General features: G+C 45.8%; 1 long non-coding RNA gene across 1 annotated transcript in view; it reads left to right on the top strand.

Annotated features, from left to right (window-relative positions):
* LOC138583267 (uncharacterized) overlaps positions 1-25,006 on the top strand; it is a 52,398-nt gene extending 27,392 nt beyond the window's left edge. Inside the window, exon 2 of the long non-coding RNA XR_011305192.1 lies at positions 21,611-25,006. This is a non-coding gene — a long non-coding RNA (uncharacterized lncRNA). The remainder of the gene's footprint in view (positions 1-21,610) is intronic.
* Positions 25,007-26,649: the final 1,643 nt, after the last annotated feature.

Here is a 26,649-nt window from a genome sequence, read left to right as displayed (position 1 = left end):
TAGTGAGTCAAGATGGACACCGGGAGAGAATCGTGTTCGATGTAATCAAGGCCCCTCAGTTCCAGATCATTCTGGGAATCCCTTGGTTAGAGAAGCACAATCCTCAGATCGATTGGCGAGCAAAGACGGTTCAGTTTCCAGAGTGTTTTACCACTTGTTATCCTCGGCCTGATGTTTCACTGGCGGCAATCTCTTCTGAGGAGGTGCCCAAATTACCTCCCGAATACCAGGAATTCCAAGACGTCTTCCGGAAGGATCAAGCCAACACCCTGCCTCCTCCTAGGTCTTACGACTGTCAAATAGATCTGATACCTGGAACAACTCCTCCTTGCAGCAGGATTTATGCCCTCACCGAGCCAGAGAACCTTCACCTCAGACAATACCTAGACCAATACCTAGCTAACGGGTTTATCCGTCCTTCAAAATCTCCAGCTTCATCGGCTTTGTTCTTCGTTCTGAAAAAGGAAGGAGACCTTAGGACTTGCATAGATTACCGCGCCCTGGATCAGATCACCGTTAAAAACAGATACCCGTTACCTTTGATCCCTGAACTCCTGGATCAAGTCAAAGATGCATGTATATACACAAAGTTGGATCTCAGAGGAGCCTACTGTCATGATCTCTGCTTCCAAAAGGTCAGGGTTTTCCCAACTCCCTTGGAAGCAGATCCATAACCCAGGTTCCGAGTGCCAACCAGTCCCAATTGGGACCTTTTGGACCCAGTCCTGGCGCCAGTGGCACCAGGCTCATAAATATGCCCAGTCCCAGCGCTGGAAGCGCCGGGCTCATAATGCTTGGGTGGACTTACCTGCAGCAGACCATGCTGCTTACTTGCCTGCCAGTTGAGTCTCTGATCCTCTTCTGTTTGGAACTACTTTTCCTGTTGGGTGGGGCAGGAGCCACTCCCTAGATTCAGAACACTGGAACTCTTCTGGAAAGCAGGAACTCTTTTCTTAGGCGTGGCTGTGGAAGGAGACACCTAAGCACTACAGGAGGCTATTTAAACCACACCCGATGGATGAATCTTGCTTTGCGTTATTCTGCATCCTCAGCAGCAGAACGCTCATCGTGTCTTCTGCATCTGATCCTGGGCCTAAGGAAAAAGGCTTACCATTCTGAATCCAGTCTTCAGCAACACCTATAAAGACAAGAAAGAACAGGTTAGCATTACGGTCTTCAGTGACAGCTCTTCGCTTACCTGGTCCATCGGCTGTCACCAACGCCTCGCGCTGCATTCCGGCATCTGAAAGACAAAAGCTTACCAACTCTTCGCACGCTCCGGAGGCCTTCGGCGCTACATCCCGCATCTGAAAGACAAAACAAGGTGCGTTTAAAGACATTGGGGAACTTTAATACTCACGTGCCATTACTCCTTTCCACATCTAACCCAGTGGGTATTCCGGCACCCTGCAGCCGCCCCGAACTTGTACCTGCAAAATAAAAAGACAGTTAGAGCGCATCGTGAAGCAGGCAACAAGCGCTTACTTACGTGCTTCCAGGCGCTTCTATTCATCATACGGGCTCCATCTTCAACTCAATTCAGCCCGCCATCCGCCATCGCCGGAACCCTGCAAAACAAGAGACATCATTACTAAAGACTTTAAAGACATTAGAATTACTCGAAACTTACCGTTCATGCAGTAAACGACGGACAGCAGTCCTCTGAAGTCAAGAGGCCTGCTCCCCTTATCCAGTGAAGAAACTGGTTACAGCACCCTGCCTCGAGGCAGATGGAGAGCACGGCGTTCACTTACCTAAGACATCTTACCCTTCAAACCAGACATACAGTGCACAGAGGTCCAGCCCAAAGAGCCAGCCGTGTGTTACACATCACCTTTGAAGATACGGTATACGCCCAGTCAAGACCGGCGCCTCTATGGGAATCAGGTGAGCGTTACACCTACCACTTGGTACGGATAAAAGAGGGCGATGAATGGAAAACGGCCTTCCGCACCAAGTACGAGCTATTCGAATATCAAGTGATGCCCTTTGGACTGTGTAATGCTCCTGCTGCTTTCCAGTATTTTATGAACGATGTCCTTAGAGAACTCATAGACGTGTGTGTTGTTGTCTACATTGATGACATCCTCGTCTATTCATCATCTGAAGAGGAACATCAGAGACACGTTAAAAAGGTTCTCGAGAGATTGCGTCAACATAATCTTTTTGCTAAGCTTGAGAAATGCGTTTTCAACGTAACGGAAGTCGAGTTCCTGGGATTCATATTGTCACCTAATGGAGTCCATATGGATTCAAAGAAAGTTGATGCAATCATCAAGTGGCCATCACCAACCTCTGTAAAAGGAGTTCAAAGCATGTTAGGGTTCGCTAACTTTTACCGCAGATTCATTCCTGAATTTTCTCGGATAGTCCAGCCCATCACCGCTCTGTTGAAAAAGAACAAACGTTTTGAGTGGTCTTCTGAAGCAGAACAAGCTTTTCAGGACTTAAAAGCTAAATTCATTTCTGCACCTGTTTTAAAACATCCTCGCCCAGAACTCCCCTACATCGTGGAAACGGATGCTTCTAGTCTTGCTATGGGGGCAGTTTTATCACAAAGAGATCCGGTCACACACCAACTACATCCTGTTGCCTTTTGGTCCCGCAAGTTTTTGCCTCCCGAGATCAACTATTCAATTACAGACAAGGAACTTTTGGCCATCAGATCGGCCTTTAAAGCCTGGCGGCATTATCTTCTAGGAGCCAGACACACAGTCACCGTAATGACTGATCACCGCAATTTACAATATCTAAAGACAGCCAAAGCTCAGTCTTCCAGACAGCTTCGCTGGGCTCTGTTTCAAGCAGAATTTGACTTTATAATTACTTATCGACCAGGCAGTAAGAACGGAAAAGCAGATGCTCTCTCCCGGATGGGAGTAGATGAACAATTGACCAATCCAGAACCAATACCCATAATCCCAGAACAAAGAATTTTGGGTTTGGTCAGCGCTCAATCTTTTAAAGACATCAAGACCATGGTTAAATCACTCCTAACTCCGGGCGATTTGCAAGATTGGCAATTAAAGGGGAAATAATTCTCAGTGGATCAAGACCTACCATATTTCCGAGGACGATTGCATTTACCCTGTGAGAAAATACAAAAACAAGTAATCTCCTGTTATCACGACTTTCTAATGGAGGGTCACCCTGGCATTACCAAAACCATGGAAAAGATTAAAAGACATTTCTGGTGGCTGTCATGGAAAAAGGATATTAGAGACTTTGTAATCTCCTGTGGTGTGTGTGCCCAGAATAAAAGTCAGAAGGAGAAACCAGCCGGCCTATTCCAGCCACTAGACATCCCTCCCTGTCCATGGCATACCCTGTCCATGGATTTCATCAGACTTACCTCCATGCTCGGGGTATACTACCATTTTAGTAGTCGTGGATCTATTCTCCAAGATGGCTCACTTCATTCCCCTGAAGGGTCTACCATCAGCCTCAGTGTTGGACCGAGAATTCTTAGAAAACATCGTTCGGCTACACGGTTTTCCCTCGGTTTTAGTCTCCGATAGGGGAAGTCAATTTATCTCTCACTTCTGGCGCAGTTGCTGACGTCTAGCCCAAATTGATGTAAGACTTTCAACTAGTCACCATCCCCAAACTGACGGACAAACCGAAAGGACAAATCAAACTCTAGAGCAATATCTACGTTGCATGCTCCAACAAACTGAAAACCCCTGGAAGGATATTCTTTGGATCGCTGAATACGCTTACAATAATTCGATTCATTCTGGAACAGGGAAGACTCCCTTCTTCCTACTATACGGACACCATCCTAGAACCTCTAACCTGGATCCTCCCCAAGAATTCAAAGCACCTGCTGTGGATCACTTGCACTCGGAGATCACCCGTGCTTTTAAGGAAGCCTCGGCCCATCTGCAAAGAGCTAAAGCTCAATTCAAAAGAGGAGCAGATCGACACCGTAAAGAGGCTCCTCACTACGCTGTAGGAGATCAGGTCTGGCTATCCACTAAGCACCTGCCTCTAAAGGGACCCCGCACCTTCATCCCGAGATACCTTGGACCCTATCTCATATCTGCCATAATTAATCCGGTGGCTGTCAAATTGGAGTTACCTACGCATATGAAAATACACCCAGTATTCCATGTCTCCTTATTAAAACCAGTACAACCAGAAACCCGATTGACTGAATTCCCAGAACCGGTTTTAGTAGATGGAGAACTTGAATTCGAAGTTAAGAACATCCTAGACTCCAAGATCTCCAAATCTAAGTTATATTATCTGGTTGATTGGAAAGGTTACGGCCCCCAGGAAAGGTCTTGGGAACCTTCAGAATATGTCCACGCACCTCGTCTGGTCAAATTCCATCTGAATCACCCCGACAAGCCAAAACCCCCGGATAAGACACGCTTAGGAGGGGCCTTGAGGGGGGGTACTGTCATGATCACTGCTTCCAAGGAGCCAGGACCAGCCCAACGTCCTTGGAAGCAGGCCCCTAATCCTAAGCACCAGCCGGTCCCCACTGGGACCTTTTGGACCTTGTCCTGGCGCCGGTGGCACCAGGCTCATCAAAACCATTGGTCCCAGCACTGGAAGCGCCGGGCTCATAATAGGTGTGAAGATGCTTGGGTGGACCTACCTGCAGCAGACCATGCTGCTTACTTACCAGCCACTTAGAAGCCATCTGAGAACAGGAACTACTTTCTTACCTGGGTGGGGCAGCTCCACTCCCTGGATACAGCACTGGAACTCTTCTGGAAACTGGAACTCTTTTCTTACCTAGGCGGGGCCGTGGAAGAAGACGCCTCATCACTCCAAGGCTATTTAAACCACACCCGATAGATGAAGCGTGCTTCGCGTTATTCTGCATCTGCAGCAGAACGCTCACCAAGTCTGCTCCGGCCTTTCTTCTTCCGATCCTGGACCTGCAAGAATCCTACTTACCATTTCAGTATCCAGACCTCATCAGCACCTGCAAAGAACAGAAACAACAGGTTAGCAACGCAAACTTTACACGCAGTGCTTACTTACCTGATCCATCGGCGGCGGCCGTTTCTTCACGCCGCATCTCCACCTGCAAAAACAAAAGCATTGCCATAGTTACCGGCACGCTGTGAATTCCAGATTTGTTCGTTCTGCATCGCCGCCTGTGAAGGCAAAGTATCGTTAACAACTTACTGGCATTCCGCGGACTCCGGCCCTGCAACCCAACATCTGAAAGGCAAAAGAAAAGACATTAAGCAGGTATTTACTTACGTCCATCACGCTCGTCGCAATAAAACGCCTGCGAATACTCCGGCGTCTCTTTAACACGAACTAAGCTGCAAGGAAAGAGACAGTTGGAGCGCTTGCCATACCTACGAACTTCCAGGCGCTTCACTTCATCTTTCATCTCAAGAGCCCTGCAATACATAAGGGAAAAGCATTATACAGAGTCTGCATATAAACGTGCCACGCATGTAAAGACTATAAAGACAAAAGGTGTCCAGAAACTCACCGCTCGTGCAGATAACGACGGTAACCAAGAGGCCTGTGTTTCACCAGTGAAGGAACTGGCAACGGCACCCTGCACCAGACGCAGATGGAGAGCCCAGCATTCACCTACATAAGGTGAGCACGTTGACCTGGGGGCTCTACGAAAAAGCTGGTAAGAGAGAGATAGAGAGAGGGACATTCAACAACCCAGACCATTAACCCCCATATTCTTTCACCTGCAGAAACCTCACTCTTCGAGTCCGACACACAGTGCGAAGAGGTTCGACCCCAGAAGCCAATCGAGTCCTGCACATCACTTTTCGAGTCACAGACAGCTTCCTGCCAAGACCCGCGCCTCCGTGGGAATCAGGTGAGCGTTACACCCCACTACAGACCCAGAACCCATGCAACTGGGGGCCTTCCGCGGACCCATATCCCCTCGAGAAAGAATGCGACTGATTCACACTGGGCTGTGTATGTATTGTGCCTCAGATAAACATCTTGTAAGAGAATGTCCCTTAGCTCCTCCCCGGCGTTCGGGAAACGCCAGCTCCCGATCCTAGACGGAGCACAGCTTTGGGAGAGAGATGTTTGCTCCACATCTATTCCATCCTTGAACTCTCCTGGACAAAACAATCTTGTGGTCTTGCAGGCCTTTCTATCGCCATACAAGAAGGAAACTTACCCCAGTTTGGCATTGGTGGTTTGTGGGGCCATGTGGATATTTATAGATCAAGATTGGGTCACTACCCACCACATTCCATATGAAACTCGAGGCATCATGCAACCTGTAGAGGCTATCGATGGAAGACCTCTCTCGTCAAGACCCATAACCCTACAAACCAAAGAGATCCAACTCTCGATAAACCATCATCGAGAGCTAATCAAATTTGACATCATAAAGTCTGCCCATTATCCAATGGTACTGGGTATGCCCTGGTTACAGAAGCACAACCCATACTGGGCAGAAGGATCCTTGTTTCTTGGTTCCGAGCACTGTATGTCTCGCTGTCTATCCCTGGATTCCTCGTTGACATCCTCTGAAGGTACGCTGACAGACCAGCGGGGCACATTCACGGTCTCAAATATTATCGAGGTCCCCAGGGCCTATCAGGAGTACACTGATGTGTTTTCAGCTGCCATAGTTCAGGCCCTACCTCCTCACAGACCTGAAGATTGTGCTATTGATACTGAACCCTCAGCGGTGATTCCTTTTGGAAGGATGTTCATTCTATCCGAACCTGAGAAAAGTGCCCTCCGAGAATACTTGGATACCAATCTTGAAAATGGCACCATACGACCATCCAAATCTCCGGTGGGAGTTTCGTTATTCTTTCTTCCAAAGAAAGATACTAAGGAGCTTAGGCCTTGTCTTGATTATCGTGGTCTAAATCAATGCACCCTCAAGGACCGCTACCCATTGCCCTTAATCTCAGATATCCTGGAAGCGGTGAGAGGAGCAGTAATCTTCACGAAGTTGGGTCTCAGAGATGCCTACCATCTGATCCGTATAAAGGATGGTGACGAATGGAAAACAGCCTTTAGAACACCCTTTGGTCACTTTGAATACCTGGTCCTGCCCTTCGGATTCGCCAATGCCCCAGTGGTCTTCCAACGTTTCATGGACCGGGTGTTCTCCGATATGCTGTTCCTCTTCGTCATAGTTTACCTGGTTCTGATATATTCCAAGGACCATCTTAAGCATGAAGAGCATGTTAAGGCAGTCTTACAGCAGCTACGTGAACATAAGCTCCTGGCTAAACCCGAGAAATGCCTTTTCCATGTCTCTACTGTTCACTATCTAGGATTTGTGTATGGACCACTCAAAAGTAAAAGCCATACTATCCTGGCCACTACCGTGAAACCGATTCAATCCTTCCTGGGGCTTGCCAACTCTTACCGGAAATTCATACCTTCCTTTTCTGAGATAGTTCAACTGATTATTACATTGTTCAAAAAGGATACTCCCTTTCTCTGGACAGCAGCCCAAGATGAAGCGTTCCAACGATTGAAGGCGGAGTTTACACAAGCCCCCATCCTGGCTCAAACTGACATCGATCCACCTTTCCTAGTGGAGATGGATGCCTCCAACTACGCCATCGGAGCAGTTCTAAAGCAGGAATTCGAGGACAACTTAGAACACCTCATCGCTTATCTCTCACGAACCCTAACTCCCAGCGAGACTCATTATTCTGTCTTGGAAAAGGAACTGTTAGCCATCCGTCAAGCCTTCACAGAGTGGCGTCGTCTACTCCTGGGAGAAAAACATCCTGTTCAGGTCCATACGGACCATCGGAATCTTCAAGTTTTACAATCTCTGGAATGTAGGAATAGTCGTCAAGCCCGTTGGGCCGCCTTCTTCGCCCAGTACCAGTTCCAAATCCATCATGTCCCTGGAACACACAACATAATTGCTGACGCCTTATCCCAACGTCCCGACTACGAAACTAAGATCGGTCCTTCCCAAAGATGTTTCCCCACACAATTTTTGTAGCCCAAGCAATCGGTCTCCTGGAAGACATTCGGATTCAAACCCAGTCCTCTGAGATCTGGAAGGAATTTACAGGGAAGAATCGATGGAATCTTAGAACAAAGGACAGGTATTTGTTCAAGGATAATGGCCTGGTCATCCCCACACAGAGACTGCGACAAAGGGTTATAAACCTCTGTCACGATACCCTTCACTCAGGACATCGCGGCATCACCAACACTCTCCGTTTAATACAAAGACAATTTTGGTGGCCAAAAATGAAGGTTGACGTCCAACTGTACATCCAAGCCTGTGCAGTCTGCAATCAAAACAAGCATGATAACAAGAGACCGGTGGGTCTCCTACTTCAACCAACACTACCAACAAGGCCCTGGGAATACATCGCTACAGACTTTATTGTGGAATTGCCACCCTCCAGGTCTACACGACTATCATGGTCCCCATTGATTTATTCACTCACATGGCTCATTTTACACCATTGTATAAACTACCATCCATTCTCCCACATCCTACACCAGTACCTACAGTTGATTCCTGGATTGAAACCCTCATCCACTTACACAAGGAAGCCAAAGAATACCTAGAAAGGGCCCGAACTAACACCAAGCATTATGCAGACTCCAAAAGAAGACCAGGGCCTTCCTATGCAGTGGGTGATAAGGTCTATCCTCGAAACTACTGCCTTGACACTTACGACCGAATAAGCGTCTCCCCGGTACTATGGCCCCTTTTCCATAAAGGAAATTATTAATCTAGTGGCCTTCCGACTCAAACTACCAGACTCCTGGAAAAGGATCCACCCAGTGTTTCACAAGTCTCAAATGAAACCCTACGTCCAGTCCTCCCGGACTGCTCCAAGGTCTACCCCTGTAATTGTCGATGACCAGCTATAATACGAAGTGTCCAGAATATGTGACTCCAGGTACAGACGTGGTCAGCTACAGTATCTGGTTGAGTGGAAAGGGTACCCTCCCATTGAACGCACCTGTAAACCAATCTCAAACCTCCATGCCCCCATATTACTCAAAAGGTATCATTTTATACACCCGGGCAAACCCGGAGGAACACGTCTTCAGAGGAGGCATGCTGTCATGAACCATCGGACGCGTCCCTTCTGGACTTCCTGGTCCCTGACACATAGAGGCTTGCACTCAGCAGTACTCCCAACATGGCCGTCAAACCCAGAACGCTGTTTATCAGATTCTGCGTCGGACGCATCACGTTCTATAAAGCAGACACGCCCCCGCGGCCCTGCGCGTCTCAACGCTACCGCTTGCAGTGGCTAGACGTGTGCTGCCGTAGTTCGCTCTTGCTAACGTCTTTGGTTCCTGGTCCCCCTATTACTTCCTCCTCATTCATTCCTTCCCTTTTTGTCCTCACTTGCATCCCGGATCTCCTTGTACTCGCTTCCCGAGTACATGCTTCGCTGTTTCCAGGACTTCCCGGACATCCTGAACGATCCAGGAATCGGGACGCTGAATGCACACTGGAACCCGAGGGCATACACACAGGGTTACACAAGACCCGCACTGTGCGCAAGAAGACTCCATCGAAGAACTCTAATAAACAACACAGACAGGTGAGAAGGGGGGAAACCTGTGACACTTTACCACACTGCATCAACAACAAACCAAGAACACATAATCAGCACCAACAGCACACGAGGTCTCGCCCCGGTCCAATACTTGCACCAGAGCTCAGCGCACAGTGTATACCAAACTGAAGCCGCCAACAGCACACCACCTCTTTCACTCTCCTACTCGCTCTTCTCCCCACCTTCTTGTTTTACAGATCCGCCAGAGCGCCTGGGCACCAACTTCGTTGGTGACAATGCGCGATATAAATACCCTTAACATTTTACTAAACAAACCTTTGCAAAATCTCTAGTTGCTGTTTTACTTATTAAGTGTTCCATTATCGTCGTGCTTGCGGTGCCCTTGTGTGAGACATTGCTACGTGGATGGTACAACTCGTATACATGATTGCACCTTCAGTCGGTATGAGCGACTCATTCTAGTGCTTTCCTGTGAAGAAAAGAGTGAAACAGGCCCAGCGATACTCAAGATTTGACTTGGTCGTCTGGTTAAGAACATTGCAGTGTCACGTAGCCCTTGTTAGAATGTGTTGATTGCAAATTAGAAGCATAGCACCATCCTGCCCTTTTATACAATCATTTGCCCAGGCAGCTGCATGCTGGTGCAGAGGTGCCTACTGGCATAGGTTTCTCTTGTGTGAGGATTGTTGATCTGTGGCATGTGGGAAGCGTGTGTGACTTTCACAGCATCTTCGATATTGCTTAATTCTGCAGCAAGGTGCCAAGGGCACAGTTGCTTGGCTGGGATGAAGCCTGGCTACGTTTTTAAGTGTGTGGCAAACTGTTTGACCCACTGTGTGGTACGGCGTGTGCTGCACACACCCGCCAGGTGTAGTCTCAGGCCAGACGGGGATGGTTGAAATGCCCTGATGAATGCGCTCCGATTCCTGCCTTCCTGCTTCTGGTGGCACAGGGCGCTTTGGGCTTTACAAAAGCTCCATTAGATTTGCTGTTGTGTTTCTGCACACAGAGAATGGTTTCAGATATTGGCCATCCAAGCTCTCATTAAGAAGAGATTAAAAAAAAGGCTTCTAACCAACAGTGGACAGACGTTCCCCCCCTCTACCCCCCCATCTTTTTATTTCTCTTCGACATTGCTTGCGGCCTGTTCATTGCTTTCACTTAAGTCATTGAACACCAGCCAATTAATTTTTTTTTTAAGTAAAAAACACAGAACGCCGGTCTCTAAGTGGCATCCATTAATTGTCCAGCAACTGAAAGAGATTTGCATTAAAGGAGAGCCTCGACTCCCGCCCATGCCCCTCCCACTTCCCACCTCGTTGAAGCTGGGGAAGATTGTTCACAGTATATAAATTAGTTTGAGATGTGTAATGTTAAGTGTACAGGACAGGTAATCTTTGTTCAAGGTCAAAGCACCCCTAAAGAGGTTATGTAAAGCTGCCCCCCATAAAAAGCAAACTGTCTGGCATTCAAAGACTATAATTTTGTATTCTAGTGCTTTTCACTGCTGGAAGTTACGGATGCTGTACCCGTGAGGCAGAGATGTTGTATTGCTTTTACGCTATTCATTTTAAAGAACATAGAGAGCTTGTTTACCCCAGTTCACAGTAGGGGGAAGTTGTGCCAGCCTTTGGGCGCGGGGGACAGTGTTCTAATTCCCTCCATGACTCGTGCTTTCCTCCATTTTCGTTATGTTCAACGTAATGTTGGGGGAAATTGCTACATAATAAATAAATACACGTACGTTTCAGGGACTCGGACTGATTACTGCATGTTCTAGTTATACTTGTGTCCCATTCTCTATATAGATTGATGAGGTTCCTGGAGGGTTTTTATTGCCCCTTCAATGCGGTTTGTTTTTTCCAACCATTGCACCTCAGCAGTTAATTGAAGATCGTTTGCCTGTAAACCTTATAACTTATTTATTGAATTCTTGCTAGGGCTAGTTGTGATGACTTTGTCATTAATTAGAAAATATCTTTTGTCTATGATGATCTGGTATGAATTCTTTTTATAATTTTTATTTTTGTGTGTCTAATGATGGAACCAGTTAATTCTCGTTCGATGTGGCTCTTGGAGCTATTTTCGTGCTTTTCTTGATTATTCAGAAGCCGTGTGTAACAGAGGACTGGCGCGATGGCATGAGTTTTCTGATCTGGAGGTGAAATGAGTGTTGATAATTGCTTTGCTATTTGAAAGTGGGAGGTGGTCTTCAAAACCTTTTATGCTGAGCCTCCACCCCCTTTATTAAAAATATAGTTTCAAACCCACCTCTGGCCATCCTTTGGGCCCCCTTGTGGGGGGGAGTAGCCACCCAGTTTGAAGACCACTGCCCATAGCTGTTCAGCATACAGAGGCCCCCTTTTTGTGGGTGGGGCGTTTTTTCTCCCCCCTCCCCCCTCTTTTCTGGTTCCACACAATGACTGTTCTACTGATCAGTCTGATTGCTTTCAAACCGTCGCCAAGTAAAGGATACATGCTCCTACTGAATGCCCCTCTCTGGCTTTAACGCTGTTGCTGCTCCAATACCCCTACAATTTTCCACATGAATAGGTCCATGCCTTCCTCAGATAGGTGCACCCGACCCTCTAAGTATTACTTATCTACGTGTATCGGAACGTGGCGCACGTGTGAGAAACCATGCCTCTGCAAAATGTACCCATGGCTTGGTTTAAATTTTTGCAGTATTTTTCACTGCTCATGAGTGCTGCACTTTTTCAGCTGTAGTGCATAAACTATGGCACAGTAGCAATGCTTATGCTTATTGGGTGGAGGCATCTGACCCTTCTGGAAGGTAGTGCCAGGCTCATGTTAGCAACGGCATACCTGCTAAGGTGTAATATTAACTTTTTGTTCCCCTAGATCACTTTGGTTATGGGTTCAAACCCCGGAATACCCTCCTATTTTAGGTCCCTATAATATCTTGCACATGTTGCTGTCCGCAAGCTGGGACTCTCTAAGGTTGACATTTACATTCAAGAAACTGAAACAGGTGCTTAGGACACACTCAAAATGACTGCAGTATTTTAAATACAGTAGCTCTGCAGTTAAGAACGTATTGCCTCTCCAGAACACCCACCTCTAATTTTATTAGCGGGCAGATGGAACTAGTTGAAGTCACATTGGGTGAAAGTCTTGGAAGAAGTTACAAAGCGCCAAGAGACGCTTCACTCACAAATAGGGACACATCAGGCAGGAACATCCATAGCAAGCCCACTAAGGTAATCGTTTTGGGTACAGACAAGTTTCACAAATACTTGGAGCATACTAAATGTACTTTTTCTTTGTTTCTTTCTTCTTTTAGGCAATCATTCAAATCATGGTACTCTAATGTGCTTTTATTTATTTCCAACAATTCTCTGTGTATTTCAAAGTATGTGGAATTTGAGCCTTTGGCAATTCCCGGTGAAGTTAATTGTAAATGGCTGATAGAGGGTCTTGATGAAAGTAGAAGAGAAATGCGTGACGAAAAGGATTTCAAAGCAGTAGTGCTTTTCCAGTCAGCAGGTAAGCAATGTATTTTCTTTTGTCCATCTTTTTGATGTTTGGGGAAGGAGGGTAAATCTGACGTGCCTACACAGAGGCATTCCCTTTTTTCACACACACAGATGAGTGCTGCACAATGCCCTCTGCTCTTTACAGGATCTCTTAACACTAGAGTAACTCTAAAGTATAGATGGTCTACATGATTTCTCTTAATGTTATTTGGCATTTGTAGAGCGCCTTTTACCATTGGTATGATCTCAAAGCGCTATGGGTTGAACGCCCTCGGGGACCATAGTCCAGGTGGGAGTATGTTTGCAGTTGGACTGAGTTGTGGGGCTGCATGGGGAGGGAGGGAAAGTGCCAATGAGCGCAAGAAAAAAATTAAACCAAGTGGGCGGATAGGATCACTCTGAAGAGGAATGGCTTACCCCAAAGTACAGCTCAAGCAAAAAGTCGGTTGTATTGATAATCACATTTTGAAGTTTTAACTTGCCTTTTTCATACCCACAGCCAAGAAATTGTGTATTAAGACACAGAAAACATTTGAAGAAATAATTAAAACCAATTGTAATGCAGAGGAACTAATTCAGGCTTTAAAAAGAAAGGCAGAGGAAGAAAAACAGCTACTGTTGAAATCTGGGAAGCGCTGTAAAACAGAGTGTTGCATGAACTACAAAGATAATTCTATTGTAAAGGTTGATGGCTGGAAACCGCTATTCCCAAACTTAGTAATAGCTGTTCAGTCATGGTCACAAAAGCCTGAAAGCCTAAGTCTTTTGGCAGAGATGGCTAGTGTTTTCATTCCTCCTACATTCCTGCCTCAGAAGGCGCCTCTGTTATTTCACCTGGACAGTTGAAAGACACAGCAGGAAATTGGCAGATGTCTCCATGTAATTTTGCAGTTCCCAAAGATGTATCTGCGCAACTACAAAGTATTGGACTATCAAGTACAGTCATTTGTCTGCCACAAAAGTTTTGTTGGACAGATTTAATTTGACAAGCTCAACCACCACGTGTTCTCAACAGTGTGTCCTTGTTACAGTATTAACAGTCATGCCTGTTTAGACAGCAAAGTGACACCTACAAGTTCCCACACCTGCTCAATCATTCAGATTACGGTCTTAAAAGCAATGGATTGGAACAGCTCTATAACCGAGTTTGGTTGCTACCTCAGCCCCTGCTACTAATTGACAACTTAATTGTAGCTCACATGCTGCTGTGTGAAACTGAAGATGCACGTTCGCTTGTGTGTAGAACTATATCATCGATCTGGTGAATTTGTAGGTTGGTGTTAACTTGTAAATGGTACATGTTTTTGTGCTATTGTCTGATTTCTGGTGGGGTCAGCAAGTGTTTTCTTGGTTGTGGTGAATGGTCGAACTAATTGTTAGCTGCTCATAGTGATATTGGGGTGAAGTGACTGTCAGCAGTCTGTTATGCAGGTAGACCTGTAATGGATTCTGTTTAGGTCATTGAAGGTGTGTATTTTAGTGCAATGATTTGTAATTGGGGGAGTTTATTAGGTGTGATGCCATGTTAGCTAGAGGTGAGAACTGAAATGAGGGAGTTTACAGGTTGGTTTCGTCACATTGTGGGGTGGATTTGTAGTTTTGAATACTAAATTGGCAAACTTAGTTAACAGCATTTAAGTGCTCTCGCAGAGAAGGCAAAGATGGAAAGAGATGGCTGCAAATTACCTTGTGGTTTTTCAGTACACTATCCATATGTAAATACCAAAATCATGTAAATGCCATATTTGTTTGCTTCAGCAAGACTTAAACATTGCACACGTTATAGCATTATATGTCCATGTTAAACCAACTGCTTTTGTGTCCGCGCACGAGGCCCACGGTTTTCGCCTCTAGCACATATTACTCATAGATTTAGGAATGTCCCCCCTGCTCTCCTTTCCCATAAAGCTACATAAACAGCGTCTGTTAGCACTTTTACACTTCCCTTCCACAGAAAGCGGCCTTGCAAGTCAGCATGTGATCACTGACCCTGGGTTCTCCCTCTCATGGATAAATGATTGCTAGCATCCACGCTCTTTCCCGAGACATAAGCATAAAACGTATCTATATTTGGAGTTATTATTCTCTAGGAAATGTGTGAAGGGGAACTTGTGTCAGGCGCTTGTGCGTCACTCTGTAGAAAGATATGTCCTGCTATTGTCCAACAGCCCATAAATGGACATTATTATCGCTGCCGCAGCAAGAGATGTGTAGCTTGCAAATTCCCCACTGTGTCAAGTGTGATGAATTGGCTTGTTTGTACGACTATGCATGTCAAAGGTCACACATGCATCCTGAAATGTGTTTTTCTTGTCCAGATAAGTCATATGAGTAATGATCATTTGCGATGTCCGGCCTTTGTAAATCTCGCCGCAGTGTCTGGGAAAATAGCCAAAAGTGTTTTGGGCGGAAACTGTATGTCTGGGTTTCAGGCCAGACATAAGACTCAATGTAATTATTTTCCTATAAAAAGCATGCTCGCTGTAATGCTAGCAGCACACACTGAAAGCATCCCTCTGATGTTGTTACGTGTCGGCCCTTCCGCGGAAGCTTTGTCTTTATTGCAATAAATGATTGTTAAACTCACTTACGAGTGCATTTATTTTGACAGAGACCTCCGCCTGGTGAATTTTAGCATTGACTAATTGGCACCCCTAGCTGGTGGCCTTGTAGATGCAGTCCATCGCTTTGATGCGTGCCTTCCATTGAGCTCCTGTCTCCGGCGGACGACTTACTGGGCCCAAACTCTATCGCACCTTTGATGCAAAAACAGTGCAGTCCTCATCTTGAGACGGAGATCAGAAAGAAGGAGAGAACGACTGCTCTGCCAAGGACCAGACAAACCAGACAGAGGAAGGAGGTCTCCTTGGTGCGGTGAGTGAATTGTATCTGCAGAAATTGTATTGGTGGACAGTAAGCCACAATTGGTATCAGTTTTATGGTACGTATTATTTGGGTTTGGTAAGGTATTTTATTAATAATGGGGAAACTTGTATGACCGAAATAAGAACGAGGCCTATGCATGCGCCTGCTGAAGGCACTCCGTGTTATACTATGCTAACTAACTATGGGCTGGGGGCGGTACAGTTTTGCAAAAACTGGGAGGACTACACAAAGAAGTCCGTTCAATTTAGCTGGCCTAAAGTAGGGACTTTTGATGTTAAGACAATCGGGCACCTGGAATTAGTATTATTAAGGAAGAAGGTCCGCCCCGCCCAACACGATACTATTCGCCAGTGGCGAACAGAAGCGATAAAGCAGAAAATGTCCCAAGAAAAAAAAGATAGAAAGAAACAAAAGCGAACCTTACAAGAAAAGGCCTGTTGTGAACTAGATAACAAAGAATTTGAGCACCAGCTAGATGTAGAGGATCGGGTTGCACTGATAAAGTTCGGTAAAGGAATGTACCCTGCCCTGCCAGATCAGACAAAGGAAAATCATAAGGTGTATAGTAGTAGTGATCAGGAACATGAGAAAACAAACGAAGGTCTGTTGCGGTTAGTAACCCCAGCCACAGTGGCCACAGCCCCGCCACCTTATGATGGAACAGTCACAACGCGGACGATGGATAATGACACCCCAGAAGAGGAAGAGAAACGAGTAAGTAGGAGCGAGGGAGTGGCCCCACAGAGGTTGCGAGAACTACAACAGATGGCACAAAACGTGTTTGACAAAAAGGGTGATGAACCTGAGTTACTAGCAGAACTAAAGGAATGCACAAAAAAGGAATTTATGAAAGTGATGGGGCTGCATGGTGGCATAGTTCATGAATGGTTCAAAGAAACCCCATATAAATGGACTTCCTCATTGACGGACCTTTATAATTTCCTTAGTACTGAAACTGATCGAACATATTTGTGGGATCTATACACACGAATCACCATAGCAATAGAGAAATTAAAAAGGAATTATCAAGATGAGCATGAATGGGCACGACTGGACCAGCAGAGAAGGGAGGACTTGTTGAATAAAGCCAAGGAAAAGGGGGAACGGTTTGCCAACCAAGTAATGACCGAGGGAAAAGGGAAGACAGCAAAGGAATGGATGAGTATATTAAGAGTCAGGATGAGGCAGTAAAGGTTAAGTGGTTGACAAGCCTAATAAAATTGAATCCGGATGCAATGAGGACAGTGATGAAGGAATTTGCAGAACGGCACGGGAATGTGAACAAGAGATAGTAAGGATAGGTCAAGATTGGGAAAGAAGAGAAGGGAGGTTCTGTAAGTTATTCCAGAACCTAGTAGAGTCCATGATTCCAACAATCATTGCAATGCCCCTTCGGGAATGTGTCTCAACAGTAACAACTAGCGACCAGAGTGAAGTAAAGTATACCAAAACCTATGTATATGTTCCCCTGACGCGATCCGAGTTAATGAGCATTGCCAAAAGTACCCCCTGATCCTAGAACGAACGCAGCAGGGTTTTACAAAGAATTAAGAACACTGTTTAAAGCAGGGACTTTAACCTTTGAGAATGTGAATACCGTTATGGCCATGGTAACACCTAGTGAAATTTGGCATCCTTTTAGGGGCAGAGACCATGACACCCTGAACTGGGCTGAATTACAGAAAGCTAGCGAAGAGCGCCCCCCCCTACTGACCCTCTCCCCGACAATATAAAAAACCTAGGTGTGCGCATTTTGACGGCTCTTACCACAGTCTTACCCAAGACTGATGTAAATGTTGAAAAACTAGATGCTATAGTACAGGGGCCCAGTGAAGGTGTCGGGGAATATTTCCTGAGATTTGAAGGGGCCTTTCAAGCACACAGTGGTCAAACAACTAGTAATGTCACGAGCCAGAGGTACTTCGCTATGGGGCTTGTGAAAGGGTTAAGAAAAGGAATTAAAGGCCCCTTGAAGTTGGGGGAGAGTACGTGGCAGGCTTGTACTTCTCACCAAATTCTGGAAATGGCAAAATATTATGAGCGACAGGAAACGGAGGAAGTGGAGGGAAAGAAACAGGCTGATAAAGCTCTTATGCACAAAGTGTTAATGCAACAGTTGGTACAGCCGCCTTATAATAAACCAAAGGGTCAGAAACCCTAGGTAAGAAGCCCTGCAGGTAATGTTGCGCAATGGACACCCCCGCGAATAGACCAGTCTTCATTTTGCAAACAGGCGGGACATTGGAAAAACGAGTGTCCCATATTGATGGCACGAGGTAGTCAACCGGCGGGTGGAAGAGGAAGAGGTCGAGGTGGACCTCCTACGGGACCATCCCAAGGACAGGGAAGGTTTGTAAACCCTGAAAATAATGTATTCTCAACTGGCGCGGCGCAGCGACAAATGGTTGGAGTGAATGGCAATGGGTTTGCAGAAGATGAATTGAGTGGAATGATGTTCTTTGATAATACAGCAGCAATGAGTTGAAACGCCCCTAGTGAACCTGGGGAGGCGGTGTCTGTTCCTATAGACCAGAAGGGACCATATGTTAAATTGCAAATAGGACAGCACCCCACCGTTAAATGCTTGGTTGACACCGTGGTTTCTGTAGGGTTCGGTGGGGATCCCATATGTACTCTAGTGTCCCAGAGAGTTGAGACATCTATATGTGGAGTGAAATTGACTAGCAAATGGTTACTTACTAACAGGTGTCCTGAGAATCTCCTTGGATTGGATGTTTTGAAAGCTCTAAATGCAACCATTTATTGTTCTCCGACAGGTGTTCGAATGACCATATGTAAAACCACAGTTGGTGTTTGTTGTCTGACTGAACCTTTGCCGCCAGAATTACAGGCATTGCCCGCAGAGCTTTGGGCTACTAGCAGTAATGATGTAGGGGTTTTGAACATTCCCCCTGTTGTGATCAAGGTAAAACATGGTGTCTCTGCCCCGAACCCCACAGTATAGAATATCTCCAGAAGGGGAAGCAGCATTGGTTAGGATTGTACAGGACCTGATACGGCTTGGGGTTGTTGAAAAATGTGACGACAGTCCCTGTAACTCTCCGGTTCTTCCAGTCCATAAGAAAGGAGATGAAGTGACCCCGTACAGATTTATTATTGATCTCAGATTAATTAAGTTGTGGATCCCAGGTATCCAGTTATCCCCAGTGTGACTAGTATTCTTATTATGGTTCCCCCCACGGCTACCTATTTTAGCGTTGTGGATTTGAAAAATGCCTTTTTCTCCATACCCATAGCTGATGAATATAGATATATTTTCTCCTTTGTGTTAGCACAACGACAATACAGGTTTTGTCAAGCACCACAAGGTTACACAGAGAGCCCGGCTATTTTTAGCCAAGCGCTAAAACAACAGTTGGATGAAATTTTGTTACCTCCTGGTGTGATGATCATCCAATGTGTGGATGATATTCTTATTTGTGGAGACACTGAATTGAGTTGTAAAGAAGGTACCTTGATTGTGTTACAACATTTGGCATATCATGGTCACAAAGTGTCGCTTAAGAAAATGCAGTATGTGATGCCTAAAGTTGATTATTTGGGATATGTTCTCACTGCAGAGGGTTGATCACTGTCACCTGAAAGGGTGCGATTAATTCAAGAAATGGCCTATCCCCGTACCTTGAAAGAATTGAGACGACTGTTGGGTATCACCTCATATTGCCGCCATTGGGTCCCTGAGTTCTCCCTGCTAGCAAAACCCCTGTTACAATGTTTGAAGACACAAAAGGATCAGATACCCTTCACCTGCACGCAAGAAATGAGAGAGGACTGCAATGCTTTGAAAAGCACCTTGTGTAGTGCCCCCGGGCTTGGGACACCCAATTATGACAAGCCATTTACTCTTTTCAAACATGAACAAAAAGGTTGTGTCCTATCTGTATTGACTCAGCAACAAAATGGAAAGCAAAGGCCTTGTGCTTATTTCTCTAGCACGTTGGACAGTGTGGCTGCAGCACTTCCCCCTTGCATGCGATCAGTTGCCGCAGCAGCGGTAGCTCTCAAGCAGAGTGCTGGTTTAGTGTTGGGAACTGTTATAATTGTGAGAGTTCCCCATGCCGTAGATGTGTTGCTCAATAGAACTCAATCTTACAGCAGCCCGCTTGACACAATATGAATTGACATTGTTTGCACCAAATGTAACTATCATGAGATGCAATACTTTAAACCCAGCTTCCCTTTTGCCGAGTGGTGAGGGAGATCAAGACATGCATGATTGCCTTATACGCACTGATGAGCAGACCCGAGGTAGGGTCGATCTGAGTGACCTTCCCCTGGAGGGAGGTGATGGGGTTCTATTTTGTCATGGCTCATGTTACAAGCTTGAAAGTGGGGAGACCGTGGCTGGGTACGCGATAACTGAAAGTGAAATTGTCCGTATGGAACGCATACCCGAGTTATCAGCGCAAGCTGCAGAATTAAGGGCATTGACAAAGGCTCTAGAATTGAGCAAAGGTTTAACTGTAACCATTTATACGGATTCAGCCTATACACATGGTGTGGCCTTTAACTTTGGCCTGCTGTGGAAAGAAAGAGGGTTTCTCACCTCACATGGTACCAAAATAAAACATGGTGAATTGATAAACCAATTATTGGCGGCATTGGCTGAACCCGCTCAGGTGTCTATAGTGAAGTGCTCCGCCCATAAAAAGGTGATAGATTTTGTGGGGCAGGGAAACGATTTCGCAGACCAGGTGGCTAAATATGCCGTGGAACACTGTAAACTGCCCCTTCCAGAGTGTAACATGCTGCAAAGGGATGTGGATGGGAAGAGGGATGAAGGTGAATTGGGAAAGGACCCTGAGGAGATAGTAAAGGACATTCAAAAGAAAGCGGCAGATTGCGAAATTAAAGCATGGACTAAAGACAGTAACAATGGACAAACTTCTAAAGGGGTGTGGCTGGACAAAATCAAAATTAGAGGGTTGCTCCCTGACAGTTATTTACCCATGGTAGTTGATATGGCACACGGGAATGCCCATGTAAATGCAGGTGCAATGGAGGACATTCTGAGCAAAGTATGGAAAAAACGGAAAATTGGATCATATTGCAGGAGGTGGGCAGCACAGTGTGTCATCTGCCTCCAGCACAATGTGGGCAAATCTATGAAGGTACCAGCAGGTCATAGCAGACTCCCTACACAGCCATTTGAAGTAGTATACATGGACGTTATACAAATGGAACCAGTTGCTAAACTCAAATATTGTCTTGTAATGAGGTGTAGGTTCTCTGGTTGGACGGATGCTTCCAACACTAAGAGACAACACTGCTATTTCCACAGCTAAATATATCCTGAAATACTGGGTGCCCCATTACACGGGCCCAGCCTTCTGTATTCCGACAACGGAGTACAGTTTACTGGTCAAGTTGTGAAGTATGTATGTACTGCCTTAGGTATCGATCAGCGATTCCATTGCATTTATCATCCCAAGAGTGCCGGGATTATTGAACGATCGAATGCCGTAGTCAAAAACAAACTGGCAAAAATCTGTGCCTCCACAAACTGGAACTGGCCAGATGCCCTTCCTTTGGCATTGTTGAGTATGCGGACCACTCCAAAGGGGACGCACAAATTGTCCCCCTTTTGAGATTGTGATGGGCCGCCCCCCAAGTGCCTGGTCTATCCCTAAGCCAAGGGTTATTGGTAACATTGAGCAGCCATTGTTGAGGGATTACTGTGCTGAACTCATGCATAAACTGTCTATTATCCATCAACAGGTGAAAGAAGCAGCACTGCCGGCCCTAGAAGGAGAGGGCCACGCCATCAAACCAGGGTACTATGTCCTGGTGAAAAGTTTTGATCGCACTAATTACTTGCAGGCCTACTCTTGGTCCTCTTAGCAACACAGACCGCTGTCAAGGTAGCTGGACACGACGTGGATACATGCCAATCATCTCAAAAAGGCACCACCTCAGATAGTCCACCCCCCCGACCAAGGACACAGATCATTTTGCAGCCGAACCGACGGAGGACGCTCCAAGGTATAATCGCCGCCCTAGGAAACAACACTGATTGCCTATGTTTGAACTCTGACATCTGGCTGAGAAAGGACTTGGTAAAGGGTTGGAACAAACAAAGGACAATTGAACATACAGAAGAAGTGGCCTCAGCAACCCCTCCTGGGTAGGAGGTAGCCCCACCGAGACACAGAAGAAGTGGCCTCAGCGTCCCCTCAAGGGTAGGAAGTAGCCTCAACGAGACGAGTCAAGGTAGGAGCCAGAAGTGGTGACAGCAGAACGGGTTATACTGCGCAACCCCTGCGATCTAGCGCATAAACGGACGGCACCGTTAGGGTAATTGTTAGGGACTTTTTGAACTTTTTGTGTAATATATATATATATATATATATATATTAGTGTGACATTTGGCAGCCAAGTTCCGGAACTCAGCCACCTGGGATCAGCCCTGTGCGAGGGAACAAAGTAGATTGTTATGTTGTTATAATGGATAACGAGGACGCAGGACAAAGGCGTCCACGAGTTAATAGATATACATGCACCCCGAAGGAAAAGCTCATCTTATCCCTTGTCTGTATCTTTATAACAGTAGGGTTCGCCATATTCCTTTGGTACCTTGAGCACCATATTTATGCTGCCTATAATTTGTTGCCTCCCACACCTCAGCCTCCAACACCAGAACTAGTAACTATTCCCCATATAGATCAGGAGTATCGGAAAAAGCACCAAAGGAATAGCATCCTGACATGGATGAATGATATGAACCAGATTCTAAATACTGCTATATATGCACGTATGTTCCCCACAGCCATGAAAGTGGGCCCGAATGGTATGCAACTCCTGCCACAAATGATACCTGTGTGCCCTTGCGAAATTTTCTCTTGGATGCTTCCCGTAATAATACACACACCATTTATAAAACAAAAAAAGACGGTGAAAATACAGAAAGAAGGATAGCGGAAAGTAACCGTAAGCAGGCGGAAAGGGACCGTAAATATAAAGAACTGATCGACTCAATAACCGATGAAAATAGACAAAGGGTTCTCGACATGCTTAACTCAATGACCTACAACAATGTTAGGATAAATTACAATAGGGAGCCATATACTATTAAAGTTTCATTGCCTTACATTCCCCTAGCACCAAATGCAACCCGGTATTTAAATAGATCCACTCCCTGCCCGCCAGACACTAGGAACATAGACCCGATCCTACTTTCTACAGGAAAGAGGGAAGAGAAGGAATTGCCCTCCCCGATACCTGTACAGAATATAATTCGACAAGCCCCCTTTTGTTATCAGCGAACCCAAACGCATCATAAAAGTGTCTTTATGGGCCGACACAACTGCCAAATTACAGTGGATTTAAATAGTCGGCACCCTTCCTTCCTCCGGAAGGGGCTATGTTTATTTGTGGGAAACACGCCTTCCTTTGGTTGCCTCGCCATTGGAAAGGCAGATGTACTGTTGGCTATATAATGTTAGCTCTACATTACAAACCATTAGAGACGGTTAATATGAAGAAAGAAAGTAGGAGAACAAAATTGAACATGGAAATTACGGAAGAAGGAAAAGAGGTGTTGTCACTAAGGAAGACACCACTTGGGATGAATTCTTTGATTTCCGAAAGGGCATAGTAATACCCATGGGGATAGTTATGAATTCCAGGAGTGTTAGGCACCTGGCTAGATTAGTGGAAAAGGAACTAAATGTGACCGGCGACATACTGGCTAACCTTACTAAGGAAGTACAGGCAGTCCGGATGGTCGCACTACAAAACCGCCTAGTATTGGATACAATGCTGGCAGAGGTAGGAGGAGCTTGTAAAATAATTGGCACTTCCTGTTGCACCTTCAAACCTGATAATTGCACCGATATCTTTAAAGGGATCGATGAAATGCATAAAATGGCAGCTCAAATCCATTTTGAATTTGGCCCTGGGGATGGGACATCCTGGTTCTGGGATCTATTGTGGAGCTGGGGATGGAAGCTCCTCACCCCTCTTCTTGTCATAGGAGGATTAATGGCTGCTTGCTGCTGTGGCATTCAGTGCTTTCCCTTATGTATGTCTGTCATAGGAGATTGCTGCAGGAAAATGATGGGAGCACTGGCACCCAAACCCACTAATGCCATGGCCACCAATGAGATGATAAAATTGGAGGAGGCAATCGAGGGGTTACAAAAGATCCGATGTGTCAGACAACGAAATTGAAAGAATGAATGAATACAAACCAAACCAGGTGTATTACTGATAAAGTCTTGCTGACGCAAAAGGGTTGTTTGTAAATACCAAAATCATGTAAATGCCATATTTGTTTGCTTCAGCAAGACATTGCACATGTTATAGCATTATATGTCCATGTTAAACCAACTGCTTTTGTGTCTGCGCACGAGGCCCAGGGTTTTCGCCTCTAGCACATATTACTCATAGATTTAGTTATGTCCCCCTGCTCTCCATTCCCGTAAAGCTACATAAACAGCTTCTGTTAGCACTTTTACACTTCCCTTCCACAGAAAGCGGCCTTGCAAGTCAGCATGTGTTCACTGACTCTGGGTTCTCCCTCTCATGGATAAATGATTGCTAGCATCCGCACTCTTTCCCGAGACATAAGCATAAAACGTATCTATATTTGGAGGTGTTATTCTCTGGGAAATGTGTGAAGGGGAACTTGTGTCAGGCGCTTGTGCGTCACTCTGTAGAAGGATATGTCCTGCTATTGTCCAACAGCCCATAAATGGACATTATTATCACTGCTGCAGCAAGAGATGTGTAGCTTGCAAATTCCCCACTGTGTCAAGTGTGATGAATTAGCTTGTTTGTACGACTATGCATGTCAAAGGTCATACATGCATCCTGAAATGTGTTTTTCTTGTCCAGATAAGTCATATGAGTAATGATCATTTGCGATGTCCGGCCTTTGTAAATCTCGCCGAAATGTCTGGGGAAAACAGCCAAAAGTGTTTTGGCAGGAAACTGTATGTCTGGAAGTGTCTGGATTTCAGGCCAGACATAAGACTCAATGTAATTATTTTCCTATAAAAAGCATGCTCACTGTAATGCTAGCAGCACACACTTACAGCATCCCTCTGATGATGTTACTTGTTGGCCTTTCTGTGGAAGCTTTGTCTTTATTGCAATAAATGATTGTTAAACTCACGAGTGCGTTTATTTTGACAGTGACCTCTGCCTGGTGAATTTTAGCATTGACTCATACTTCTAACTAGACTCACCCTTTAGTAATACCACCTATCTTACAAACAAGTGATATATCCTGGGGTAATCGAAACCCTTTTCCTAAATCTTTTGCTATCAATAATCATTCACAATTCCAAACCCATCCTGAAGTTGTCATGGGTTCATCTTGGGGTAATAGTAGGTTTCCATTTCTGGCTACCAGGACAGCTGCTTATGGGTCACCCCAAAGAGTTCCAATGTAACTTACACTCTAGTTCGATTAGAACTCCGCTGGTCTCCCACCAATAATTCTTTCCAGTTCTCCAAAACGAAGATATTAGAACCTTCACCATTGCTAAACTTTAACCTTCAGTATGGCTTTAGGATGTGGAAAAGAGCTTTTATTTTTTTTACAGAAATGGAGATCACGTTCACATTTTGAGTCCGGCTTCATGCGGCGGCTTGGTAATGGTGAGTGGAGGCCTCAGCCTATGGCGACACAGACCTGCTATGCAAGTACCTACGCGGCGGTCTGCTTGGCGCCAGGACTCACTTGTAATAAATGTTACTGGGACGCCTCTCTTCCGGTTATAGTTTCCACGATGAACATCAGCAGCTGGGTGACAGTTACACTTATCAGCGATGAGATCTGGGAATCGCAACCTCAACTGGCTTCCTCCCGATCCCTGAATACAAGGAAGGATGGTTGCAGCCACCGTCATTACGTACAATCGATTGCGCATGCCAGAATCTGAAACACTAATTTCTGGGACATTCACAGCTTCATTATGGAAAGGGTCCTTAATTCTGCCCCGATTGATAAAGTTTTGACAATCCAAGCATAGTTGCCAGCATGACCCATTCTAATCTGTAGTTGCTTATCCAGTCTTGGTTTTTTCATTTGCATTCTGGGACATATAGTTCCACTTTTTCCATTATAAAACTCGGACTATAAATCCCAGAATGCAAAGGAAAAACCAGGCCTGGATAAGCACCTACAGATTGGAATGGGTCATGTTGGCAACTATGCAGTCGAACCCTCACCCATGTGCTGTCTGTTAAAATAATACATAGTGCGTACCCCAGCTCCCTGACTGCTGATCCAGGCAGCACCTTGGTTACTGGCCCATGGCCCCTTTCTGTGTCCTGCTATCTGTGTTTTGTCAACTGTTACGGCCTCCGGCCTCTGCCACTGCCTCCTGCTGGCTCCCATATTCCCCCCCCACCCGTCCTCAGTGCTTACTACCTCTGTTAGTTGTCGGTGACTCCTGCTGTCAATAACAGTCATCAATACCGGATTGTGTCAAATCTTGTGTTTGTGCACTGCCCCCAACCTCAACCATTGTTATGGGGCATTCTGTGGGCACACCGGCCATCTCAATCAGTGCTGGGGGCACCCAGTATAACATTCTGTTGTTGTAGGCTGGGCACACAGAGCAGCCAGATTGTTGCTGGGGGCACACAGCAAGCACCAACGTTGCCGTGATAACACAGACTTGGACAGTTGCTGGGGCCACGTACTTACCAATGTATCCATGAGCACATGGCTGGACAGTGGTCACACTCGCTGATCTGCGAGCAACCAGATCAGTGGGGGCCGCAGTACCATGATCACAAGGCATCAG

Source organism: Ambystoma mexicanum, chromosome 3q, assembly GCF_040938575.1.
Source record: "Ambystoma mexicanum isolate Mex_15411 chromosome 3q, UKY_AmexF1_1, whole genome shotgun sequence".
NCBI classification, from domain to species: Eukaryota; Metazoa; Chordata; class Amphibia; order Caudata; family Ambystomatidae; genus Ambystoma; species Ambystoma mexicanum.
This window is presented reverse-complemented; position numbering and strand designations above follow the sequence as displayed.